At 47.7% G+C, this 6,923-nt stretch overlaps 1 long non-coding RNA gene across 1 annotated transcript; it reads left to right on the top strand.

Annotated features, from left to right (window-relative positions):
• The first annotated feature begins 2,687 nt into the window (after nucleotides 1-2,687).
• On the top strand, nucleotides 2,688-5,880 carry LOC115067785. Its single transcript, XR_003847154.1, has 3 exons — nucleotides 2,688-3,158; nucleotides 4,797-5,058; nucleotides 5,822-5,880. It is a non-coding gene; the product is annotated as an uncharacterized LOC115067785 (long non-coding RNA).
• Nucleotides 5,881-6,923: the final 1,043 nt, after the last annotated feature.

Here is a 6,923-nt window from a genome sequence, read left to right as displayed (position 1 = left end):
TTAGCCTGCTATTGGGCCTTAGTGGACACTGAACATTTGACAATGGGCCACCAAGTCACCATGAGACCAGAGCTGCCCATCATGAGCTGGATGCTATCTGACCCCACCCCCCAAGCCATAAGGTAGGACATGCACAGCAACAATCCACTATCAAATGGAAGTGGTGTATACGTGGTCAGGCCCGAGCAGGCCCGGAGGGCATAAGCAAGCTACATGAAGAAGTTGCCCAAATGCCTATGGTTCCTACTCCCATTACGATGCCTCCTGTTCTCAAGCACGCACCTATGACTTCATGGGGTGTGCCCTATCATTGGTTGACTGAGGAAGAGAAGACTAGAGCTTGGTTTACAGATGGTTCTGCACACTATGCAGGCACTACTCAGAAGTGGACAGCTGCAGCATTACAGCCAATTTCTGGAACAACCCTGAAGGAAGGAAAGTCTTCACAGTGGGCAGAACTTCGGGCAGCGCACATGGTCGTGGATTTTGCTTGGAAAGAGAAATGGCCAGAAGTGCGATTATATACTGATTCATGGGCTGTAGCCAATGGTTTGGCTGGATGGTCAGGGACTTGGAAGGAGCATGATTGGAAAATTGGTGAGAAAGACATTTGGGGAAGAAGTATGTGGATAGATCTCTTCCAATGGGCAAAGGATGTGAACATCCTTGTGTCTCATGTAAATGCTCATCAAAAAGTGGCTTCAGCAGAAGATGAGTTCAATAATCAAGTACATCAGATGACCCGCTCTGTGGATAGTCAGCCTCTTTCTTCAGCTATCCCTGTCATTGCTCAATAGGCCCATGAACAAAGTGGCCATGGTGGCAGAGATGGAGGTTATGCATGGGCTCGACAGCATGTAGTCCCACTCACAAAAGCTGACCTGGCTACAGCTGCTGCTGAGTGCCAGATCTGCCAACAGCAGAGCCCCCAATATGGCACTATTCCCTGTGGGGACCAACCTGCAACCTGGTGGCAGGTTGACTACATTGGACCACTTCCATCTTGGAGGGGACAGCGTTTGTCCTTACAGGAATAGACACTTATTCTGGTTATGGATTTGCCTTTCCTGCACGTAATCCTCCTGCCAAAACTACTATCCAGGGACTTAACAGAATGCCTTATCCACTGTCATGTTATTCCACACAGCATCGCTTCTGACCAGGGAACTCACTTCACAGCCAAAGAAGTGTAACAGTGGGCCCATGGTCATGGAATCCACTGGTCTTACCATGTTCCCCACCATCCTGAAGCAGCTGGCTTGATCGAATGATGGAATGGCCTCCTAAAAACACAGTTACAGCACTAATTAGGTGGCAATAGCCTGGAGGGCTGGGGCAGGGTCCTCCAGAAGGCAGTGTATGCTTTGAATCAGCATCCAATATATGGTACAGTTTCTCCTATAGCCAGGATTCACAGGTCCAGGAATCAAGGGGTGGAAGTGGGAATGATTCTACTCACTATCACCCCTAGTGACCCACTAGGAAAACTTTTGCTTCCTGTACCCTCAACATTGCACTCTGATGGCTTAGAAGTTTTGGTTCCAGAGGAGGGAGGGCTTCTGCCAGGAGACACAATAAATATTTCATTGAACTGGAAGCTAAGACTTCCCCCTGGCCACTTTGGACTTCTGATGCCCTTAAGTCAGCAGGCTAAGAAAGGAATAACAGTATTAGGAGGGGTGATTGACCCAGACTACCAGGGGGAAATTGGACTTGTTCTCCACAATGGAGGTAATGAAGATTATATCTGGAAGGCAGGAGATTCCTTAGGGTGACTTTTGGTGTTACCATGTCCTGTGATTAAGGTCAATGGGAAACTGCAACAACCCAAGCCAGACAGGACAACAAATGGCCCAGACCCTTCAGGGATGAAAGTATGGGTCACTCCTCCAGGGAACGAGCCAAGACCTGCAGAGGTGCTTGCTGATGGTGGAGGAAATACAGAATGGGTCGTAGAGGAAGGTAGTTACAAATACCAAATTAGGCCATGTGACCAGTTGCAGAAACGTAGATTGTAACTGACATGAGTATTTTGCACAGGTGCTTCCTGATGGTGGAGGAAATGCAGAATGGGTAGTAGAGGAAGGTAGTTACAAATACCAACTTAGGCCACGTGACCCGTTGAAAAACATCGATTGCAATTTACATGAGTATTTTTGTCCTATTTGGTTAAGAATAGGCTTGTGCATGTATACACATATGTTAAGCAGATACTTGTGTTATTCTTTTTTGAATGTGTAACTGAGATAAGTGTTAAGTGGTTAAGTGTTGTAAACCTATATGATCATATTGGGTTATGAGATACTAAAGGACTAAGCATTCCTTGAAGACCTTATTGCCTACTCTAAGATATATAATGCATTGGTGTGGGAGACAGGCTTGAGCCTAGGGTGATATTGCAACTGTCAAGGTCACGTAGTTTCCAGGAATCCAGACTCTGTAATCTGAACCTCATTATGCTAATGAGGCATCCTACCAGCTATTCTGTGATAGGACATTAAGTCTGTTATGCTAATAGGATGCTGTCTGTTATGCTAATACACTATCCTACTTGCTTTACTGTGATAGGATGCTAAACCTGTTATGCTAATGAGGTATCCTACTTGCTGTGCTGTGATTGGACTACTACCCCTATATAAGCTTGTGCCTTCCTGCAATAAAGCAGACCTGTGTCACTGAACCTGGTCTCCTGTGTCTGAATGCGACTCCGCTGACACAGTCTTCTCACCAGTCCTGGAGTCCGTGACTGGGCAGAAGCAGAGGTGACAGGAGGCAGCGCAGGGCAAGCAAGAGAACTGCCTCAGCACCAGGCGAGAAGAAGAGTGGCCTCAGCCCAGGGTGAGTGGAGGGGCAGCCTCAACGCCCATGAGAACAAAGGAGCGGCACCCACGAGCACGGAGGAGCGGCCACTACTGGCGGTGACCACAGCTGGCACCCAACATGGGGCTCGAAAAGCCTGACCCATGAGGCTGTAATACTTGGGCTTTAACACTTTGGGCATCCAAAGCCCCCTTGCCAGTGACTCTTTCGTGGGCGCTCGCCACTTTCGTTCTCCTGTGCTTCTTCTGGCTTGCAGTCTTCAGTTTGGTGTGTCATTCCTGTCTCCACCGATCATCTTTCTGAATGGCTCCTGAGTCCTTCTGGGTACATCTTGCAGGGTGAGTGACCTCTGGTATGGGGAATAGTCATCCAGCTGTTGCCGGCCCCTGTGCTGCTGCACTGGTTTCTCTCCTCAGGAGTAGGCAAATTAGGGTAATAGAGAAGGAAGTAACTAAGGTATTAGATGAAGTGCTAGCTCTTGCTCCTTGGTTTACAGTTCCTGCTGTTGGGATCCAGAGCAATGGGCTCATGTGCAATTCATGGCCAGAAAGGAGTAAGGGAGGGGCGTCTATTATCTGGGCCGTTCTACCCCATTGTGACTGCCATTCTGGCCTTGCTTCAGGGAGTTCCCCCTGATGCCCCTGAGCAGAATAATCTCATACTAAAAAACTTAGATAAACAAATAAAGCAACAGGATAGTGGGGACAGCTTGTCCCAGGTGTTTCCAGTCAAAGCCACACTAACTGGTTTCTCTTCTGATGCTGAAATGATGACTGCTGATGAGGCAAAAAGTGAGAAATTAGGTTCTGATGGTCCCCTTGATGAAAATCAGGAAGTCAAGATCGCCCCTGCCCCACCATTACGGGGCGGTGGCTACCCTCTGCCGTCTTGTATTGGCTTGGATGAAAAACAGGAAGTTAAGGCAGCCTCCGCTTCACCATTACGGGGTTATGGCTACTTTCCACCATCTTGCACTAGCTCTAAGGAAGTTTCCCCCCAGTCCATCTACCCCTCCCTTCTAGAGGAGGACTGGAAGCCGCCCCCCCGCCTAAGCCCTTCTCCTATGATACAATGGGCGATTTTCCACAGTTTTTCCCAGTTACCGTCAATCAGCAACTCCAGAACCCTAATGTCTGGAATCCATATTCTCATGATACTTTTAAAAAGCTGTGTAAGGCAGCCATTGAGGATGACATTCATTCTCCTTGGTTTGGTCAGCTACTAGATACAATCAGCCATGCGGCCAACACCCCCTATGATTGGCAGAATATCACCCATGCCTGTCTACAAGGAGGTGATTTTCTCTTATGGAAGGCTGCTTATCATGTCGAATGTGAACAACAGGCAGAGAGCAATAGACATGCCAATGTCCAAAACATCGGGTTTGACACCTTGGTAGGGCATGGCAGTTTTGAAACCCCACAAGCCCAGGCACAGGGACCTCCTTGCTACTTTGAACAAGTATGGCTTTGCGTGCTCTGTGCTTTCCAAAGTATGCTGACTCATGAGGATACCAAATTGACCAGATTGATACAAAAACAGGTGAGCCTTTCTCTGACTTCATTAAAAGGTGTCAACAAAGTGTTAATAGGAAAATCAACCATTGGGGGGCCGCAGATGTTTTGCTCAAGAATCTTAAATGTGAAGGCTGCTCTACCAAGTGTTGCCTTGCCATAGGACCCGTTAGACACAAGGATATCTCTAAATTAATTCTAGCTTGTTGGGATGTGGGGACCACTTGAGCTCATGCCACAGCTCTTGCTGAGGCACTGGCGGCTCACCAGCCACAGGCCGAGATAGACAAAGACAAATGTTGGGCTTGTGGAGGACAGGATCATTGGTCTTGCACCTGCCCTAATAATATCTGGCAGACAGACATTATTCACTTTCTTTCCTTTGACAAGCTCAAATATATCCATCATATTATTGACACCTGTTGTTAATGCAAGGGTGAGGCTATGCTTGTCTCTTTCCAGATAATGTTCCAGCCCTGATTTAGATCCCAGTTCAAAACATTAGAGTTGCCCACTATGGAAAGCCTCCCTCCACAACCACCAACCCTGGAGATGGCAGCCCTGACCCTGGAGAAAGTGACACACCTCTCAACCACCAAGAGACCGACCTGGTGACACAGATCATGAAAGCAACCGGCTCCAACAACACAGCTGATAACCTGGGACGACCTTGAGTATCTTCACAAGCAGAGACTATAGCCATTACTGGTCCAGATCTTGCCAGGTATGTCTCCAAAATACAAGGACCCACTGTTCCTTGCCCTTACCAACAAATAAGTGGCCTACGATGGGTTTCAACAAATTCTTGACCCCTCAGGAGGCCTTCAAAAAAGCCAATACTGGATGTACTGCCTCTCCCTCTGCCAAACTACACAAAGGGACTCACCCTTAGAGGACTGGTAGTCAGTGATGGGTAAGATCCTGACAGACAGGACAACCTAAGACAGGTACAGTCCATTATGCTGGCTGACCCTTGAGGTGGGGACAACAATGCCAAGGCAAAGAACCTCGACTCCCACTGGTTGGCATGGAGTTGGCACCACCTGTTCTTAAGAAAACTTGCCATCTTGAGGGAGGGAGCTCTTGATACAGTGACCCCCTGAGCCATTGTACTTTGCCTTGATGTATCTGGACCGATATCAATATGCTTTATACCTCACCTTTAAAAATAAAAAAAGGGGGAGATGTGGGAGACAGGCTTGAGCCTAGGGTGATATTGCAACTGTCAGGGTCACGTGGTTTCCAGGAATCCAGGATCTGTAATCTGAAACCCAGTATGCTAATGAGGCATCCTACCCTCTATTCTGTGATAGAACATTAAGTCTGTTATGCTAATAGGACGCTAAGCATGTTATGCTAATAAGGTATCCTACTTGCTGTACTGTGATAGGATGCTAAACCTGTTATGCTAATAAGGTATCCTACTTGCTATGCTGTGATTGGACCACTACCCCTATATAAGCTTGTGCCTTTCTACAATCAAGCAGATGTGTGTCACTGAACCTGGTCTCCTGTGTCTGAATGTGGCTCCGCTGACACAGTCTCCTCACCAGCCCTGGGGTCTGTGACTGGGCAGAAGCAGAGATGACAGGAGGCAGCACAGGGCAAGCAAAAGAGCTGCCTCAGCACCAGGTGAGCAGAAGAGCAGCCTCAGCCCAGGGCAGGCAGAAGAGCGGCCTCAGCCCAGGGTGAGCGGAGGAGCAGCCTCAACGCCCATGAGAATGAAGGAGCAGCACCCAAGAGAACGGAGGCGCGGCCACCGCTGGTGGCGACCGCACATTGGTCATTGTATGATGGGATAGTCATATCATGTTAGGTGAAATTATGACCTCAACATTGTTTCCATTTGAAAATTAAGCATGACATAGAGAGATGCTACTGGGTATCAAGTTGACAAGGGGTGGACTTGTGATAGCTAATCCTGGGTGTCAACTTGACTGGATCTGGGATTAACTGAAATGAGAGAGATCTTCTTAATTGGATCATCTGAAGCTGGAAGACACACCCTAAATGTGGGTGTTACCTTCTGATGGCAGCCTGTATAAAAGGCCATAGCAGAGGAGAAGGCCTGGCTTCTTGCTGCTTGCCTTCTCTCTCGCTAGTGAGTTCGTCTTGCTGCTGTAGACTGAAGACTAGCCAATCTTTTGGAATTTATCAGACCTTGAGGCCAGATTGGGACTACTGAGACATCCAGCCTCATGGACTGAGCGACTACGAAGTCTCAGCCTCTCCAGTGTGGTACAACCATTGTTGGACTACTCAGACTCTATCCTGTGAGCTAAGCTGATAAATCTCTGTACATATATATTCATTCTACCGGTTCTGTTTCTTTGGAGAACACTGGCTAATACATATTGACTTTGTTCTTTGACACTTTCATACATGAACCACATGCACTCTGATTATTATAACCCCCTCTAATCTCCTCCACTACCTATTATCCCCTCCTCCCTACCAGTGCCCTCCCCACATTCATGATTTCTCTGTTGTGTTGGTCTTGTTTTGTTTTCTTGGGAATTGTTTGGTTTTTGTTGAGCAAGGGGGTGTTTTGGTTTCATTTGTGGCTTTGGGTTTGTTTGATTTGGGGGA

The sequence above is a fragment of the Nannospalax galili genome, unplaced genomic scaffold, assembly GCF_000622305.1.
Source record: "Nannospalax galili isolate Female #2095 unplaced genomic scaffold, S.galili_v1.0 scaffold886, whole genome shotgun sequence".
Classification (NCBI taxonomy): Eukaryota; Metazoa; Chordata; class Mammalia; order Rodentia; family Spalacidae; genus Nannospalax; species Nannospalax galili.
This window is presented reverse-complemented; position numbering and strand designations above follow the sequence as displayed.